Consider the following 20,704-nt stretch of genomic DNA (forward strand, 5'->3'; position numbering starts at 1 on the left):
AAGTTCTTTATATATTTCTAAAACTATCAGCCAACTGAGTATAATGTCAGAGAAAATTAAAGACTTTGTGTTAAATTTAAGATGAATGGCTTAATTGTTAATACCTGATATTATTTTTAATTTTTTGTTACTCTAGATAGCTAATCTAGAGAGCAGATCATCTAGCTGACCATTCACACCTTGCTTCAAATCCTAAGATAATGTAATTCATCTAATGATGAGATAATTAAAGCCAAGAAAATTATGTCAGTAAGGACCAACTGAGCAGCAGACCTGCATGTTCAAATTACACAGTATATATTCTAGCATTATCAGATATGATAAATATCAAAACAGCCCACTGGAATCACAGGTACTACAATATTACAATATTTTCTTTCCAGGAAAAACTTGAGAAGGGAAATTCCAAGTATATATGAGAAATTGCTTAGGTAAGCCTCACACTGCGAAAATGATTTCCATAATCATTCTTTATTTGAGAAATTAATTTGGGAATTTTTAGTACAGAGACAAGTTGCACCATTCAAGCAAACCAAGATGTCGAAGACATGCAAAAAAGCTTTCCTTTGAAATATATTTTAATTCCTCCCATGTCTCTAGAAGGAAACTGCTTTTGACAGACTATATTTTGCCACTGTTTCATTTAATAATTCATATCAACATTTACCAAGGGAGATTGGTCTTTGCTTTAATTCTCATTGTATGCCAGCCAGCCTGTTACCCAGTTTTATGACTTCTGTTACTTATTGCTGTTGTTTTGTGAACTTCGCAGACGATCCTGCTAAAATTAAACAAAAAAAATCCGCATAAGAAAATATGATCTTCTGAAGGGCTTTTATTTCAAACTGTCTCAGATTTATATTTTAGGTCATATTATAATTTGAAATGAAATATTTCTCACTCAAAGATCTAACAATATAATGGGATGCTTCTTGTTCCTTCAAATGCATGATAGCCACAAGCCATTTCTCTCTGTTTAAATACATGTGGAGACCCTGAAAGACAGTTATCATGTTCAAAAGCTATTGACTTTGCCTGGAATTGAAAGTATACAGAATTTTGCAGAACTTATCCTCAGCTGTGGAAAGGGAACTGCTTACCAATTTTTGGTCAAGCTGGCAATAGAAGGAGCCTATGTTATACATAGAATAAAATGGAGGCCTGCATTTCACAGGAATAATACCTTACTTTTGGGAATGGTGGGGAAGAAATCAAAGCAACTTCTGTTCTTTTTGCATGAAATGTCTGCAAAAATTAGAAGAGCTGCATAATTCTTAAACTTTGTGAGGGAAAACATAGTCTTAGATATTGTTAAATTCAAGTAATGTGGAGTCAATTCTCCTCAGGAGCAAAACACTATATGCACTGAAATACTCATGATAAAATATTCCAGACTTAGATTGTTACAATGGAGCGCAAAACCCTTAAAAATCAAACATGGTTGCCTATACCTAAGTTGTAATTGTAATAGTCACTTTGTTACAGTATTCTTCAGATTTTTGTTATGCTTTCTGAACAGCCTAACAATGTCTCTCTCCTATTTACTGCAAATTCTGCTTGCATATGGAAAAATCAGATATGGTGAACATGAAGCTTTATTAGGAATTATCTGATTATAATAAGAATTTTAATGCTTGTACTTGGGCTGGAAGTAGACAATTGTTTTGCTGGATTTATTTTTATTATTCTCCTGGACCCCACACACTCAAGGGGCAAAATGGCCACACACTAAGCACATGTATGAGTTTTTCTACAGGATGGTATGCTAATCATAAAAATAAATTAAGAAACTTGGCCCAAACAATATTATAATTTTGCTGTTTATAGAATGCCCTTTTTTTCAGTTTATATTAAAAAATAGCAGATTATTTTTCATTTCTCTATTACTCGGTATTTTTTATGAAAATCTAACAGACTTTTTAGAAGTGAACTTTTGAACACTCCCTTTGGACTAAATATTTTGATTGATATATTGATTTTGTTTTCAAAAATGTTGTGGATTTTTGCACTTGCTTTTTAAACTCTACTATGGATATGGGTGGCATGTACAAATAGTCAGCTCTTTCTACTTAGCCATTTGATTTGTCAGTATCTTGATATCTATGCATTGATTCATAAATCATCAACACCCTCTACTTCAGGCATTTTACACAGTTCTGCACAAGAACTGCATTTCTGGTTATTTACAGTCCTAAATACGTTTTGCAGTGAGACTGTCAACTGGTCTGATGTAAGGATGCTTATCTTCTTTCTGCTTTACCCTGTGGATGGAGGTTTGAAACAAGGCATGAATCTCTTCATTTTCAGTTATGTAGATGAAAAATAACTCCAGATCTCAGAAGAATAAACCCAGATTTATACTAAAGAAAATCTGTGGTAATAGTGTGACAAGTCACACACTAGTTCTTGCTATTTCAGGTCTTGTAATTCCATTTCCCTTGTTGGTAGTGGTGTGTCATGAGAAGATTTAAATACTGCAAAATAGTCAGAAAGATCCTCCTCTATTTCAGGTCAGTAATACGAAATATGGAGATATTTAGTTCACAGGATTTTATTTCTGGCATTGCAATGCATACAAGGGAAAGGAATAAGGATCCCCATGTGGTTGTCAGCAATTAGAGAGCACACGTACTTATTTATAATAAGGAGAATCTTCCTACTGGAAATTGCCCAAAAAGCAAGCAATATACTGGGCTGATGAATTCAACTTGTATAATTACCTGGGAGAAAGGAACTGGAGTGAAGGGGAGATTTGCTTCTTGTCAGATTGTCTCTAATCTCATTTCTCACAGTCTAAAAATGACAACTTTGTACCTATATCAGTGAACCTGTAGACTCCTTCCTAAAGTAGCTCTCTCAGATAAGAGATGTTAAAATAGATAGAATCATAGGTCCATGAAAGTACAACCCTTCAATCTTGGTGGGAAGACATAGGTTTCAATATACCTGGGTTTTAAGCACTGGAGGTTAAGATAGTGGTTAAAAAGAGAGAAAGCAAGGGTGAGGGAAGCTGTATACTACATTTCTATAAAAACAATCCATTGGGAGTCACTTTTGCAACACTGTTATTTGCAGTTGTAATATGCAGCACAATTTATGTCATTTTGCTGGTTACTTATCTAGATTGTTCATAAGTATAAAACCAGTGGAGTTATAAACATGATCCATGCAGTCATAAACAATCGCAGATACAAAACACTGGCCTGAATTTCATGTTCAGAAGGGAATTTAAAGTTTTGCAATTCTGACTGACCAGATCTCATGTTGTATATTAATAATTCCCTCCATTAAATAAAGTCATTTGATATTATCAAACACCGCAGAATTCTTTTGTAACAATACCTTTCACTGAAGTTTTAGAGATTAGTGTTAGGCTACTATAGCGATGACCAGAATATAAGATCAAACAAAACAGAACAGAATGTGGCTCATTGTTATTCAGATTATTTTATATCTAGTTGCAAAATAAGATACTCGTTTCTATAAAGGAAACAATGACCAACAAAATAGATACATTTATTCTTACATATCAACTGCCTCCGGGGTACTATTAAAATTTCTACTGGAAAAAGGCCACTAAATCATGTATTAAGAGACATCACCTGTTACCAGCTAGCCAAGCTCCACACACTTTGCTGCCCATTTTTCTTTGGAGACAACAGTGTAAAGTCTCATTGTAGATTCTGGAGGTAAAGATTCATTCACAAACAGCAGTTCCTTGATTATCTCCAGTCACATTAAAGCAATTTCCTTACACTAATCTTTCTTAGCAACACCATAATCAGAATATGCACAACTATAGGCTTATTTGACATTAAAAAATGTCAAATTGATAGAGGACATATGCCACTATTCTCCCTCTCCTGCAGCAGAGAGTTCCCATAGCAAGAGAAAATATTTAATTCACTAAAACTGATCAGTTTGAAATTTAATGCAAGTGCCAAAAGTCTACAGTTGCATTGATAAAACCATTACGTATGTAGTCCTCAGGCAAAAGGAGATGAAGGTTAGGTTGGTAAGTTTTTTAGAGCCTTACTACATGCCCATGACGGTCACATGCATGTGAAAATCAAGCTTCATTAGATATAGCAATGATGGAATGTGTGAAAAATGTCATGGAAAATACGTCAGTCACAATAGGTACAGCAATTGCTATGAGACAGGTGTAAGACACTTAACTGAAGTATAAATAGGTGCCTCAATAAATTATATAACCATGTCCACTTATGAATCTGAAACTCCAAATTATGCAGCAAGTAACTAGAACAGTGCTGTATACCTGACCTTCGACAATTGTAATCTCAAGCCTTTCCTTAAATAGCAGTTAAATCAAGAAAAAAAATATTTACTTTGTGTGAGAGACTCGAAGAGTAGGGTCGTCTATTGATTTAGAGGCAGCTAAGGCACAAAGAGCACAATGCCAGCTCCCAGACTACAACCCTTTCTCCTTATTGCTAAAGAAGGAAAGCTGGCCTACAGTTGCGGGTCTAACAAGGATCTTCACAGAGAAACTTTCTGGTTTATGTTGTGGATATTCAGCTGCTGTAAACTGGTCCAGCCCTGATTTACACAAGCGCTATACATCTAATGTCAAGCAGATTTCTGAACTGGTTTGTGTGTCAATGCTCCTGTGATCAAATGCTGTTATTAACTCTTCCTTCTACCTTTCATTTGCATTATCCCCTTTTGTGTCAGGAAAAATAGTACAGAGGCTGTTTCTGACTGTGATTTTTCAAGGACTTCTGTGTTGTGACTTAGGATCAGTTCTGCTTTATAAAACGGAGGAGGAAGGAATGTGGAGGTGAAAGTGCAGTCAGGCTCAAAATTAGGCTTAGTTAATAGTGGTGGGTTTACCTGAGCCCACCTTTCATTTCATACAGATCGCTGTAGACTATGTCTGGATTTCAAACAGAAAGACAAAGATTTTTGTATTCAGCAGCAGAAATCCTGTGTCATTCTGTGTCCTCCTAAGCTTTAAAAATATTGCACTTTTCTGTCATTTGTCTTAGGCTGTTAGGAAAGATGGATCAGGAGCTCTAATATTGTTCCTGTTCTCAGGAACAAAATGTTGGCTAGGAAGAAATAATTCAGAGTATTTTCATTTTCACTTGTACTTCATTTCTTTGAAATGTATAACGAAAGACTTGCAAATCTGACAAAATCTGAGTTTTCTCCAACTCCCTAAAAACAATTACTTAAAAGATGTTTGGCTGAATTTTAGTTCTCTTGAAAAGGGAAAACAGATACCACTGAGTGAAGCGTCACACACAAGTTCCCCGGAGCAGTTCTGCCAATGCAGCTCAGCCCCCCACCTGTCCTGGAACTATTCACAGAGCTAATCTATGGGGCAGTTATTCCCATGTGGGCAACTATCCATGAGAGGCTTGACTGAGACCAGCCAAATTCATTTGACTTGTGTTTTATTACTCACAGGAAGCTTGATCTGAAAGAATGAAGAGCTAACATGTTAACTCATACAGTGCCATCTTTTCACTGACTTTTTCCTTCTCTTTTGCAGTTAGTAACTGGATCCTACTCAGATTCTTTACTGGACTTTCTGCCAGACTGCAAGTAAACAAGGAAGTAGAGTTACATATTATCCCAAATATTGTTACTACCAGAACACTTGTGGAGGATCCTGAAATTACTAAAAAAAATGCACACCCTAACAAAGCAAAGGCATATATCTTTAGCATAACCTTCCTCTTAAATTGTCCTTCCTTCATATTAAGCACCCAAATTTGGCACTGCTGGTGATGGTGGTCACTTGATGTACCTGGGAGAAATGTAAACCCTCCCATATGTACACACATGCAGCGAGTTTCCGTGACTGCTGCCAGTTCAGTGCTCGGTCTGCACCACTTCTTGTCCCCTTGCTGTTTTTAGAACCCAGTGTTGAAATCTGCCTTGCCTTCAGCTGCAAGGGGAAAGAGCATACTGCACGCTCGGACCATAATGTACAGTTTGATCAATGTGTGACCTAGCTAGTGATTTAAGCAACAGGAGAGCATGAATGCACTAATGACACAGGAGCAACATCACATTTCTGTGTGTTGCAGTGCACAACGATAATTTCCTTCATCTTGTTTCTTATAAGCAAGAATAATATAGATCCACTTCAGTACCATTTGCCCCCACTGTATTGTCCCCAGTGTTCCCCTAATTCAGTCTTTTTTCATTAGATAATTGATCTCTAACCTTTCAGATGAGAGGTCTAACGGCAAGAGAAAACCGAACAACAGAAAAACTGCCAGGACCTATATTATGTATTTTTAAATAACAAATAATACTCATTATTCCCCTTTTGATTTACCTATATAAAGTGAATTTTCTGTGTATATACCCATGCCTGAGAGGAAAATTTGAGACTAGTTACTCACTAATTGGTTTATCTATCCCATCTTTACTCTGTATCCAGTTTTTCTTACGGTTAACAAGCACAGTTTCTAAGGCCACAAAAATGAGGACATGGAATAATATTAAGAGGGAATACACCAAAGCTCACCAAACCAGACTCACCAAACCAGGAAGAGTTCTGTCTAGAGCTAATATGCTCTGAGATAACATTAACTCTGCCTAATGATTCCCATGTGTTATTCCCACCACAGAAAGGGGTGGGAATCTGTGAGGGGACTTCACAGATCCTTTTTTTCCTTCACAGATTCTCCTAGACTGTGCATTACCTTACCTCTCCCTCTCATGGCAGTGGACAGTCTTCCTCTCAGATGAATAACAGCTTAGGTGGCTAAAACTGTGATCATTAGGAAACTCTGATTTCCTGTTGCACTGAAAGCTGATTGTTTATCTCTGCATTTCATTCAGCCTGGACAATTTTGATTACTCACTTTCATCCTGTTTTTCCCCCAGTTTTTTCTAGTCACTTTCCCTTTCCTGCTTTTATCTTCCTTCTGCACAATACTGCAATACTTGACCTGCAAAAACAATATGGGAAATATTTAAATGAAAATAAAAGCTTCATCAGCATTGTTGCTTATTTCAGTTTTGATACTATCTTTAAGATACTTTGTGTCAGTGCACCTGGCATGATAGACATAACAGAATGAACTCCACCTTAAGAGACAGATACCTCTTAGAGGAAGAGCTAACTAAAAATTCCGATTCAGCCTGTGCTGCCGCATGTATTTAAAAAATAAAGAGAGTGAGGGAGAGAAACAGCAGAGAAGTATGCTGCTACCAGAATAGAAATACATGTCAATAAAAGTACCCCAGATGGTGGAAGGCAGTGTAAATTCCATAGCAAAGCTACAGGTCTTTGTGTATTTTCTACTCCTAATATACAGGAGGTACTCTTTTAGAGCAGCATTGAAGGAGTTAAAAAGAATGCCTTTCTGCCAGACATGGTTATCATTCAACATAAGACAATATACAGGGCTATACTTAAACATGCCTTCCCAAGATTGCCGAATATATCTTCACAAGACCTAAGTAGCTTGTGAATTGATACTGATGTTATCTGAAATGTAAAGGTGTTTATTCTCCCAGTGCTTAAAGAGGATCATCTTTCTGCAGCTGGTTAGCTAGACTGTAAGATGTCTTCTCTCGGTCAGCACACGCATAACCAGACAACCGTTCAGCAGCTTGTAAAATATGATTGCATATGAGATATTGATGGCCTAAGGGAAGTTCTGAATATCAGAGGTTCATAATTAGAATACCTATGCATTTGATCCAATAGAGTTTCCATCAATGTCACAGAGACGAGTGCTTATGAATTTCAGAGTCATCTCTACTCATACAGACTGATTTATGCACTTTCAGCTTTGTACAAATGAAGGGCGAAGAATTAAAGCCAAACCCTTCTACCTAGAGAACTCCCTATCCTTAGAGGAGTTCTGAAATTTATAATCGCCTCTCCTGGTGCTCAGGATCAAGCTCCACAGTTGGTAACTCATGACCTATTTATGCTCATGCTACCCATCTGCTTTCAGTCATTCTGTCTTCTTATCTGTAAATCCACAGTCACACCATGTAGGATGTGTGGATCTGCTGATAAGAAATTTTTTGCAGGAAAGAGAATCTGGGCAGATCAACAGTTCTGTTGCCAGAGCTGCTGGCAGCAACTCTTAACATCTCATTTATTCCAGATTTATAAAGATCCACTGTGTTGGCCTGAGGATAGAGCTCAGTGTTTGACTTTTGTGATAATAGACTATCTAGTTGAAACCTGTATTTGGTATTAAATATCAAGTTAAATAGATACTGATAAGATTATCCAGTATGGAACAGAAAACAACTATCTTGTTAGCACTGGGATTTCTGTAGTTCCTGGGCTGTGGATGTGGGTTTTCTTTAGTTTTCCTTTTGAGTTTATTTTGGTTAATTGGTTTTCTTTAATCACTGCATTTTACTAGAATTATATCTAAGTAAAAACTAAGGCACTAGTGTGAAGACAGGGATTCAGCACCCTGTAGCCAGCAATGAAAAAAAAAAAATCCAATTGCACGATTCTTTTAAAAACTGTATTATACAGAGTATTACTTATGAAAACAGTTCTCTATTAACTATGAGGGAAAAGCACTAGGGGAGAAAAGTAAATAAAGCAGAAAAACTCACACACAGCTTCCATTTCAAAATTCTACAGGATCACCAATTGCCCTGCTATCCAGTTAAATAATAAAAAAGGAAGATGCTAACTAAGCTTTAGAAGGAAAAAGATTTTACTAAATGACCTTTTGCCACTCTAATTCTCTCAGAAAGCTCTTTTTTTAAAAAAAAAAAATTGTTTGCATGTGTCCCTGCATGCATGTGCATGTTTATCGTTCTGAATACACATTACCACATGAATAAAAAAGAGATTTTGATTGGGAACAACATGGATAAAGGAATTACAGTAACGTTACTGTCAGATTCTCTGCCACAGAGGCTTAGACATCTCTGGACAATGATAAAGGACTTGGCTGTGTCTGTGGCATTCAAAGTACACATAAAAAAAGAAAAAAAAAAAAAGAGATGTCCATTGTGCTTCTTTCTTGCCTAAGTATTTTCAAAGCTATAATAGTAGACACTTTTCTCTCAGAGTAAAAACTGTTATTCTGCTGCACAACTGCTAAAGAATAAGGTTCTGAAATTAATTTTCTCAAACAGCGAAAAGTAATTTCTCAAATAAAAAAAGATTTCTACTGGCAAAATGCATTTTACAATTTACTGCTGAACTGCTGCAAGAAGAAGCTCTTCACTGAGCAGCATGGCACAGGGCCAGAACAAGCTATTTCAGAAATCACTGTTGGGCATATATCAATTTGATACACAGGATTTAGCAATACAGTTGGGAACGACTTTGGGTGTATGTGTGTATGTGCTCATGTTCTGTTAAATTTTAGCAGTGTCTAGCTGTATACTCATTTTCAGTATGAGGAAATTTATTTTAAAAAAGGATATATTTATCTGGCTGGAAAACAGGACTTTTTACTTTTCTAATTTACTTATTTTGTGTTGGAAATTAAGTTTCTATGGACAGTTCAAAGGATAAAATGTCTCAGACAAAATCTTTGAAAACATTTAAATCAAGAATGAAAATTTTGTAAGTGTACTAGAGATATGACTTTGAGCTGTTGGTTAGCCTTATATGTCTTTCCCACCTGCAAATTCTCTTGTTCTATTAATAACATGGGGGCTTATAGTAATGAATCAGTACAACATGACGCAATATGCATATAAAGTATTAACATATTACATTGGAGTCCTCCAGTCACCCAATCCAGGTTCATACAGATTCAGGTATCAAAGTGATTTTTTTTTTTTTTTAGATAATCATAATGCAGTATGAAATGAACAGCAAGTTTTCAACTGATATGGGTCAAGAAATAATACTAATCTAGGAGCATTTGCAACTAACTCCAAAGCTAAGTGGTTAAAGATAAGAATAAGCTTAAACCTAGATCAGTCAATGAAATGGCCTGTGAAACCAGATGAACAAGATTCCTAAATCGGGTACATTTAGTTGGATGCAAATCTCTCAATGACACAAGAAGCACCAGCTAGGAGAAACTTCCTAGATCACAAACAAAATTATAAGGTAATACAGAGACACTACTAACAAATATTCCTTCATTTAGAGAAACCTCATATGATTTCAGCTAGCATTTCAGGCATGCAACAGGCACCACCTCACTTACCAAAATCATAATTCATTAAATGATATGCACATCCAATGCCTAGTCTACAACTAGTTTTTACAGAGGTATAACTATGTAGGCTACATCCGTGACAAACACATGTACTGCTACAATCCTAATAAGGATGCAATTCTAGATATTTAAATGACTTGTAGCCACGTAGCTTGTTCCCCCATATACACATGAAGAAACTACTAATGAAAACATACATACATTAGTATAACCAGAAACAAATTGATGGGGTTGTATCATCTTCAATTACAGCTAAATGACATCACTTTGGGGCATTCGAATTATTACTCACATGAGTAATCCCTAGTCATGAGAAGAGTGTGTGTGAAATTAACTTGCCAGTGAAAAAGAGAAGGATTGAGTCTGGAATCAAACAAATTAATTCTAAAAGCAGTCTCTCATCTGTGAAGTTCTATTTCATAAGCACAGGCAAGCTTGCTACAGACCCCTTCCACTGACCTTGGGATCAATACCTCTTGGGAGCACCTCAGTTTTTTACCCAGTTTAGAAACTTCCAACACACTGGAGGAAAGATATAAGGTTTGTTTCTTGTTTAATTTGTCCTGAAATTCACCAACAATTTTTTAAAATGAAAATTAATTATATATTATTTGAAAGGTCTGAGGGAGAACTCTGTAATTACAGAAAAAGGCTGTTACCTATATATGTAACACACACAAGTTATATATATATGCATATATATTTATATATATAATCTGTATTTCTTCTTCAGAACTGTGTATTAAATCTCCTATTCTGTCAGTAAGATGTTGGTGTAAAATAATATTTATTTTTTGTTGCATTGATTTACATTGACATTGTGAATGTCATACCCATTTTAGAACAGTTCTAATATTACATTTCTTTTTCTCTGTAGGAAAAGCATGCAGGAAATCTCAAGAGAAATAAATATTTGTGACTTCGAATCTACAAGCCTGTGGTTGATGATCTTATGACTGCAGTTTGAATACGGTTTGATCGTCTGCAACCTGTGTGAAGACTGAGAACTATGTATGAACACCCCTGAAAGCTCCCAGCCATGCTAGGACATGCTGTGTGTCCTTTCCCCACATGGGCAGCGCTTTTCCACATGGTGTCTCTTGGCTAACACAGAACAGCTCAGCGAGGTGTGAGCTACTCATGCAGCTGAGTGGTGCAGGACTGGAAGTGCTGTTGAGAAAAGCCCTTCTCTTTAGTTTAATTTTCCCCTGTTAGTTTTGATGAAGGAATGACAAAAGCTGCCAGCAGGAACTGGGAGTGACACTGCCACACACTGATCTCAGTTCTCAGAAGGTGATGGTGAGGCTTTTCATTCAGACCTCTGACCTTTCCAGCCCTTGATGGGTCATGTAGTACTTCCATACAGTTTAGTGTTTACTACAAGAGAAGTGTTGAGCATCGGCCTGCCCAGACCTTGCTGAACAAAGAAGTGCAGAACAGCGAATGAATCAGACAGATGGAATTCCAAAATCTTTTGCCTGTAATTCTCCCTCAAGATCCCTGACATTAAAAAAAAAATGGCAATTTTGTCTGAATAAATATTATGGAATTCAATGAATTCAATCATAGCTAGCATGTTTTCAAGAAGGAACTGATTTGATGTCTATATGATTTTGCATTTTTAAGATAATTAGATTACCCGTGACAACTTAGCCACAGCAAATAACTTAGACAAAAGAGCAGAACATCTGGCCCTTCATCCAAACATTTTCACTGTGATATATTCACAAATGAATTATGATAAAATGAACAAAATGCCCTCTTCTGTATTTTGTGCATCAAGATATGTCCCCACCTGGGCCAGGATTTATAAAACCAGACTGCAGGCCATTACAGTAATATACAGATTATTGTCCCAACTACCTTTCAAAATGCTTCTTTTTCTTCAAAAATTTTTTACTGCAGTCTTTAATCCATAACTGTCGCAGGAAATTACAATGATAATTTACCTTGTGGATAGGTAGCTGGTGATTAAGTGTTACGAAAGTGGCCTACTGACTTGAAAGTCAAGCCAGAATATTATTTGTGACCTTTAATACTCTGCTTCGTAAGGGGCAGATCTTACAAAATACTGACCAGGGCCTGTCAGAAGCAAGTCACCTCTCACCTGGGGCCAAAGTAAAATCATCATTTTGCCGGACGGAGTCTAGCAATGATCTGATCCTGTACATCAAAAGCCTACTGAGTTTTGTCTGCAAGGACTGAAGGATCAGTTTCAATGACAGTGTATCTTTGAATGATCAAAAATTCTCTGTGCCATATGCTGTTATAAATACATCCTCTCATTACAGTAGGCGAAAAAAGATTTAAAACAAATTAATAAATAAAGCAGTTACAGCTTGAAGTAAAATGTACACAAGATTGTTTCTAGGTAGAGCTGATAGCACAAGATTTCTTTTTAGAAGTGATATTCTACAGACCTTTTAATGCATCATTAGGTTTTCAGGAATGCTGAACAGAGCATAATGGATTTGTTTTAAAATGTTGCTAGTATTTAATTTTGATTCCGTTCAAAGAGCCATGTCAGAAGAAGGAATCAAAGGGGCAGGGGGAAAACTTGTTCCCTGGGTAAATCATCATCTTCAAAAAAAAGAAGATACAAGAAGGTTCCAACACCTTTCATTAGTGGCTGAAAATATCAGATTAAATTGTACTGTTCCTGGGACATATTGTTTGATGTGACTAGAATATGACTTGTTAAACAGAGAATATTTTTTATTTCAAACTCTTCTTTCCTGAGCATTACCTATGGAATAAGGTTTGGGGTTGTTTTAAATAAATGAATAAACATGCCTGCCAAGAAACATATTTTAATGATGATTTTTTGTGGTTGTTTTTTGTTAAAAGGAGTCAATTACTTGAAAAGTGTATGTTATACATAGCTGTAGGGGAACTAAAGCTCATATCTTCCGTGTATGTTAAATTAACCTTCTTTACAATAATAATAATTATATATTATTGTTTTCTATTCTTTGTTTTTTCATTTTGTTTTGATTTTCAGTGGGGTCTTGTTGTTGTTTTCTTTTGCATTTTTTGGTAAAAGACAAATAAAATACAAATATTTGTTTTACCAAAAGAAAAGAAAATGCAACTTTTATATCCCTCGGGCGAGTTCCAGCTCTTTTGGTTTCTTGAGGAAATAAATAAAAAGCACTGGCAGAAAGACTCCTAAAAAGACTGCCCAAGGGGGAGGGAAGGCAACACCTAAAAACATCATATTACCAAGCACCGAGGTAATCAACTACAATCTGGGAACTGTCAAACAATGCTATTCACCTACCCAAAGATATCACTGACCAAGTCCTCAACTGCCATTTACAATCACTAACTAAAACATGGAATAGAGCTGTGGATATAAACAAGACACAAATTAGTATTGGGAAGCTGGGTTTAATAATCCCCTAAAAGAGACCATGTGTTTATAAAGACCCCCTTTTCCTTGATCTCTGACATGTATTCCTAATATAGACACAGCTGGATTTTTTTTTAAATTTTTTAAACACCCTGCTACTATAAAGTCTACTTGTAGTATATCTGGTCTGAGTGTTTGTCTCAAGTTTCAGTTATTATGTAAGCACTCAGGGGCAATAAAATTTCACACAGTCACCGTGCTTTAGAGTAAGTATTAAACCATCAGACGAACATACAGGTCCTTTATTACTGATGTTCGATACCTCTGGATACTTTTTGTTTTTCAGATATTTGCAAACATTAATCATTTTAACACTGGAATAGCTGGAATAGATTAAGAGGTCTTTCCAAGTACTCGATACATGTTTGGAACTGGAGTTTGTTCTTCCTGTTTTCCTGTTTAAAACACTAGGAAATCACATTGTAATGGATATGTCATTGATAACCTGACAAGATAGGTGACTTTCAGGTATAAAAGATTAAACAATTTATAGCCTGTGTGTCCAATCTCCTATTGAGAAGAAAAAGGGAAAAAAACATTAGTGACTATACACTTCTCACAGATAGAGGTCACTAATGGACTAGATTTGAATTCGCCTGGTAAAAGCCAGAAAGTTAGATTAAAGTAATCTAGTGAAAAATGAACTCATTTTGAGATTAAAGAGGTAGCAGAAATAATTAAGAAATAAAGCTCTCACCTTCCTGGAAACAATACTATCTTACATGTCCCTTCTTTCTAGTCCTTTAAATAGAAAGTGCAGTACAGGAAAAGCCTGATAGTGATGCTCGTTTGAACTCCTTTTTGTTTTCTTGACTTGGTAAAACTATGTCTCTCCCTGTCTGCAGGAATGGTAGGGAAGTCAGCCCTAATAACATCCTACATTTTAGGTACTGCTATTTTAAGCAGTTAAAGGCAAGCACATTCTTGATTCTCGAAGGAAACCATAGCCTATGTAATGCAGATTCCAACTGGGAGGGTGTAGGGTTACGCAAAGGAGATGTGTCTACATCCTAAATCAAACTATCCAGCAGGCCAGGATATAAATGTGACTTGTAACAGTGGCTCAAATTAGATCCAGACTCTCAAAGTCAAACACAGATAACATCATATTATACAAAATATAGGGTGTATGTGTATGTGAGAAGCAACTCTTTTAAGAATGCTGGGTGCATTCCAGCACTTCTCTCTACAGCCTTGGACTTTGGAGAACACTGACGACTGTTCTAGTCACAGGTAGTTTTACAGACACTGTATTTACACAGTGCTCTGACTTGCCTCACCTCCAGTACTCCAGGCCTGCACTCTTACTTTTAACTGCCTCACTACCATATCAGGATAGAGAACAACAGTTTAAATAGCAAATCTCCCACAAATAGTAATGATGTTTGAAATCTCTCCTCTCACATATTTTTCAGGAACAAGATCAACATTAACAGTTTAACATCACTTGTGTCACTTAGAAATTATGCCTTTTATTTAACATCTGTTGTATCTTGTCGATTATGCAAAGATTATGTCTCAGTGATAACATTGCATACATTGATGCTTTAAAGGAAGAAAGGAAAGAACAGTGGACAGAAGTATAGCTATGGTACCCTTTAAGTATTTTGAAAAAATGCCAGGGTGGGCTTTTCTCCTAAGAGAACACATATCTCTGAAACTTCAAACATACAAAGGTGCTCTTGGAGAAAGACTGTGCCAGTGAATGAAGCAAGGAATTAAGTCCATGGAAGTTTGTGGGGATGTTTTGCCTGCTTGGTTGTTTTTTTTTTTTTTAAACGAAGTAGTGATCAGTCTCAACCTCTAAATCACTCTCAACCTCTAAACTGGTTTAATTTCCCTGCAAGCAGTGTTAAGTTAGACGCAGTAAATAAACCTCTCTTTAACACACATCCTGTCTTTCTGTGTGCCCGTGTGTGTGTGTGCACATCTGTGTGTTAAGAGAGAGGTCTGACTTGCTTTAGTATCTTTTCCTACTCCTTACGCAACGAATCTCTCCCTTTCTATTCAGCTGGGCTCTACATTGCAAAAAGCAGCATCTGAAGAAATCTAATCAGTACCTTTCACACACAGTACAGGAATTTACACGGATTTGTGCCTTGGATTTATTAGCTTATTGTAAGCCTTAAAACAGATTTCCTCCATTAAAATTAATTAAAAGCTCCTGCTGACAGATTCCCACTCCGAAAAGAAGGTGGAAAGTCTTACTCTCTCACTTTGCTGCTGATTTCTTTATCGTTTAGGGAGTTTTATCTCATGCTTTAGAGAGGTGACTTCTTTTTGCGATCTGTTTTTTTCTTCATCCCCCTGTAGTATTTGTTATTATTTTGCCAGAGATCACCGTCTAACTCAGCAGGTCTATGAGGGGCTCTTTTGTATTCAGAAGTCCTGATCCAATTCTTTTAACCTCGCTTCCACCCACTCACCACCAGCGCCGAGCCCGAGGCTGCTGATGGGGATCCGATGGATCCCCCCGCCAGGCGCAGCTCCCAGCTCGCCCCGATCTCTCAACACTTGCCAGCGCCGGGCTAAGTCGACAGCCTCTTCCGAGCAAGGCTCACCTTTAAAGTTCCCGTTCTCAAATAATACTGACGTTGGTGCTAATACAGGCGCTCTGCCGGTTCCCCTGCAGCAGGAGCAGTTCTCGGCTCTCCCTCCCCCGCCCGGCACAGCGCGGGGCCACGGGGTGGGGGCCGGGTTCTGCACCGGCCCGCTCGGCGCTGAAATGCGGCCGGTGATCCGGGATTCCGCTGCAGCTGCGAGCTCCGAGTCCCACTCCGAACCCACACGCTGGCGTAAAAGAACCCGGGGACCCTCCTAACACTTGCCGCCAGCCATTCATAAATACGTGCGTGTGTGTGCCCTGTGCCGCACTCTGGCAGACACGGATCCCCAATGAGGCGAAGGTGATATTTCTGACACACAGCCTGATCCTGGCTCCTTAACTTTGCCTTCTCAGAGAAGGCAAAGGGCACCAGGACTTTAAACCGCCCGAGGCTAGAATTACCAGGAAGGAAAACAGAAAGAAATGAAATACCAACTGTACCTGGCAGTGTCTGGAAATCCCTCGCCGGCACCGATCATAATCCCCCTCCGAGCCTCTGGCCCCCCACACCAAAACTTTTCCGCCGCTCCTCGGTGGTGGCCGCCGCCCTCCGCGCCGCTCACCGCGGCCGCCCAGCGCCGCTCCCGGCCGACCCCGCGGGCCCGCTCTCCGCCAGCCGCCGCCGCCGCCGCCGCCGCGCCGGAGCGACCCCCGCGGCTCCCGCGCCTTCCTCCGCCCTCACGAGGCAGCGGCATCGTTCTGCCCCCTTCTCTGCCGCCTCCTCCTCCGGCGCGCAGCCCGCGGCTCTGGCATCCCCAAAGCACTTTCTCTCCTCGCTTTCGCTCGCTCTTCCCCTGCCGCTCCTCCTTCTCCGGTAAAAAATAAAGGAGAAGGGACCGCTGCACTCCTGGTCTTGGGGTTTCTTTCTTTTTTTCTCTTTCTGTCCTTTGGAAATGGTGAAAGGATCACATGAGAAGCAGGCGCGGAGACCCAGGACACTTGGACGTCGGAGAAAGCATCGGGCACATATATGTGAGTATATGTGCGAGTGCGTACGTCTGGCTCTAAGTCCTGCGTCTGCCTTCAGCCGGGATTGCAGTCTGATCTTAGCAGTAATGATGCCTCAGATCTGACTATTCCCTGCTAATGTAAGTCGTGCCTTTTTTTTCCTCCCTGCCTGACACCCCAGGGAGATGTTTACAGTAATGAATTCAGTTGATAGCCATCTCTCTCTCTCTCTCTCCTGGAGTCCCTCCCACATTTCTAGTTTAAAGAATGCTTGGAAGGCAGGGCTGCAACCTACAGCTTTCCAAGAGGCAAAGTCAGGCTAGGTTTTCTCTTTTTCTTTCTTTCCTTCTTTTTTTTCCTCATTCCCCCCCCCCCCATTCCGTTTTTAACCCATTGCTTGCCGAGAACAGTTTAGCGAGCCCCGTCTTTTTGGACTCGACCCCCTCCTCATCGAGGGAAACCAAGCGGGCGCTGCTGCCCTGGGGGGGGTGGGGAGGGGCTGCGCAGCCCTCGGACCCCCGCCCCGCCTCACCGCGGAGCCTGCCGGGCCCGGGCTCCAGGAGAGGAGGGTACGGATATTGCTGCCCTATGCGGCAGGGGTGTCTCAGTCCCGCTGCTTTGGGGACTGTCGGCGTGTATCGGAAGGGAAGGTGGGTAGTGAGCTGGAAAACTCCCCGAGCTGCCCTCGCTAGCAATAATTACAGCCGTGCTTTCCACCAACATGGCGATATTTCATGTGCAGCCACCGACAAGCCCGCCTCCCCTACCTCCTTCTTTCCCTCTCCTTCCGTCGCTGCGAACTTTTAGGTAGGCAATAGCAGGACAGAATAAACATAACATGGAATAAAAGAAAGTCCAACCCTCAGGGAAGAGACAGACCTCCTTTACTATTCCGTCTGATTTCCATCGTCAGTCAGAATTACTCTAAAACCGCTGGAGAAACCACCTTTTGCCCTAAAGCGCTATGAACCCCCCACCCTCTCTGTCTCCTGGAGCACATTCAGTCCGTGTGAGTGTTCATGTATGTGCATGTGTGTGTCTATATGCATCCCGGGCTTTCTGCGCTTGTTTCGGGGTAACCCTTCCCTCGCCGCCCGGTTCCGTAGTAAACTACTGCTTTGCCCTGACAAGTCCACTTAAAGGCAACGCTATTTAATATCGAGATGCACTTGAGTGACAGGATACAGCCGTCAAGGTAGGACGTGGGGTGTGCGAAGAGAATTTGCCTCGAACTCCTCCATTAAGTGAAGAAAATGCACAATACGTCTTTTGCTGCGAATCACTTTAAGAGAGGGGCTGGGGAGGAATGGAGAAGACGAGAGCTGATCAATGCCATGTGTCGAGGAAACAGAAAAGGCAACTGAAATGCCTCGGGGTTTGCTTCCCCCTCACCCCTGTCTGCACACTAGCTTGCATTTTCTTCTCAGCCGTACCTCAAAAGCTGAATCACTCGCCATTGTCTCCGCACCTCCTTCGCCCTTCGCTTGCGGGGGGAAGCTAAATTATTCACGACTTCAAAGGCTTAATAAGCCGTACTGAGGAGCCCATCGCGGAGCCCCGGCGAGGGTCAGCCCAGCCGCGGTGTGCTCGCCGCGGCTTCTACCCCTCAACATATGCCTTGCCCGCCACCCCGTGCCCTCCAAGGGGGTTTAGGAGACCCCCCCGCGTATTTACAGCCCCGAGCCGCGCTGCCCACTCGCTCAGAGAAGAGGTTGTGCCCTCATCTACGGGGATGCGCGAAGTGATGGGGGGAGGGGGGCGGGGAGGGACGCGGAAGGGAGAACGCAGGTAGCTCGGAATTTCTCAGGAGACTCGGCGAGGGAAAAGGAGTCGAGGACGAGACCCCGCTCACTTTCCGGCACTGTTGTCTCGGGGGCCGCGATCTACTCTAGGCCCCCGGGCTGGAAGGGAGCGAGCCCGGGGCCCTGCGCAAGGCTCAGCCGGCCGGGAGGGAGCGGCTCTGGCACGGGTCAGACCCTCGGGGAGAGCCCGTGTCCCCGGCTCAGAGACCGGGTTGCTCTGAAGCTGAGTCTCTGCCTGCAGCTCCCAGCTGGTGCCGAGGGATGAAAGGATCAGGAATCCCATAGGGTTCAAAGGCGAATGAACCACATTTTTCAAAAGCTGTTCCGGGTCCTTTTTGACTTTTTAAGACCTGTTTTTGATTTTTTTTTAAGGCTCTGCATAATTTTTAGAGCACTTATTTGCGCATGATTTATATCCCTTTGCCGAAGCTGATGGACAACGGGTGCATTTTCTCGTGAAAAAAAAAAAGTCCCTTAAGTCTTTCTCCTCCTCTGTCCACCTGTCCCTTCTTTCTCCACGTCCCAGATATTAGCAACCTGTCGACAACACATAAGGCAAAGAAGACCTTTATCGATCACATGTCCCCTATGTTCCCAGTCACGGAGAAAAATGGGAATGATAAAAAGTTCTGCAAGGCTGCAGGCTCCTGCCATGCCCCACAAGCTCGAAGAGGTTAGGTGGAATTATGTTTGTACCCCTCTCTGTCCCTGGCCCCTCAACCAGCCCACACTCCAAATTCGAGAGAGATATTCAGGACACACTTTGGTCACGTCAAAATTGCATTAATCCAGAAAGTGACTTAACTAGCCATTACCTGCTTCTGCAGAGGTGAGTCCTCCTCGGTAGGTCACCCAAAGCCCACAGGGTCCGGCAGGTGGAAAGGGGAGAAAGTGGCGGAACAGCTGGGCTCCAGCATGGTATTGTTTTAAGCATCACCACCAAGGTCTCTGTTTCCCATAGCTGCCAATGGTCACCATCACCCAAGGTTTCTCTCAAGGAAAGGAGGAAGGAAATTTTCTTTCCAAGCTGTTGTCCAGCCGGTCGTTTGACCCTGACGCCCACCGATGACACTGAAGAACACCCTGCTAAAGTGGTTAAACGCCTCGTAATTTCCTTTCTTCTCTTCCCCCCGGCGGCTCCGGCGCAAAGCCACGGAGCGATCTTATCACCGTGTGATCATTATTCACCGGTGACAAACAGAGATGCAGAGCTCCTAAGTGAGGGTGACAGATTTCAAACGCGAGGCTGCAGCGTACTCAGCCTCAGACATATTCTTCCTCAAACTTTGCCTAGCAAGCAGTCAGCGGCTTAACCCTTTGCAGCCCTTTCTCTCGCACTGACACCGAGTCTTCACCCCATGGGGGAACGCTTATTTGAAATGAACCGCAGCGCACACGGCTGCTTGGCTGGGGACTTGCGTGTCATTTTCTAGGTTATTTTCAGCTGAAACAAATCAGAACCGCCAACTCTGGAGAGCAGTTGGAGAGCCCAATACTTCTCCTTTGTGGTTAGGGGCTGGAAAAATCCTCTCGGCAAAGCAGATCTTTTGGGGACTCACCTGTGGTCCTTACTTTGCCAACGAGTCTGGTATGTATACTGTCATACGCATAGCATGAATCCCTCTCATGCACGCATATACAGAGCTTCTGCACTTTCCTCAGCGTGATGTGGCTGAAAGTACAGATCCGAAAATGCTATTTCACTCAGACCTCCGGAGTCAACTCATTTGCAGGTTATTAATAACAGCAGAGAAAGGAGCAAGCGAGAAAGAAACATATTTCCATGAAA

General features: G+C 40.7%; 1 protein-coding gene across 5 annotated transcripts in view; it reads right to left on the reverse strand.

Annotated features, from left to right (window-relative positions):
* The window catches only part of FLRT2 (fibronectin leucine rich transmembrane protein 2), a 61,103-nt gene extending 40,988 nt beyond the window's left edge, over window positions 1-20,115 (reverse strand). The window contains exons 1-2 of one of the 5 annotated variants that reach the window (XM_065635694.1): window positions 19,731-20,115; window positions 6,846-6,932 (exon numbers count right to left, since the gene is read on the reverse strand). The gene's annotated coding sequence lies outside the window, so the exon portion shown is untranslated. Of the gene's footprint in view, window positions 1-6,845; window positions 6,933-16,121; window positions 16,379-16,606; window positions 17,339-19,730 lie in introns of those variants that run through there. The other 4 variants (XM_065635691.1, XM_065635692.1, XM_065635690.1 and 1 more) reach the window with 4 other exon arrangements.
* Between the last annotated feature and the right edge of the window lie 589 nt (window positions 20,116-20,704).

The sequence above is a fragment of the Caloenas nicobarica genome, chromosome 5 (assembly GCF_036013445.1).
Source record: "Caloenas nicobarica isolate bCalNic1 chromosome 5, bCalNic1.hap1, whole genome shotgun sequence".
NCBI classification, from domain to species: domain Eukaryota; kingdom Metazoa; phylum Chordata; class Aves; order Columbiformes; family Columbidae; genus Caloenas; species Caloenas nicobarica.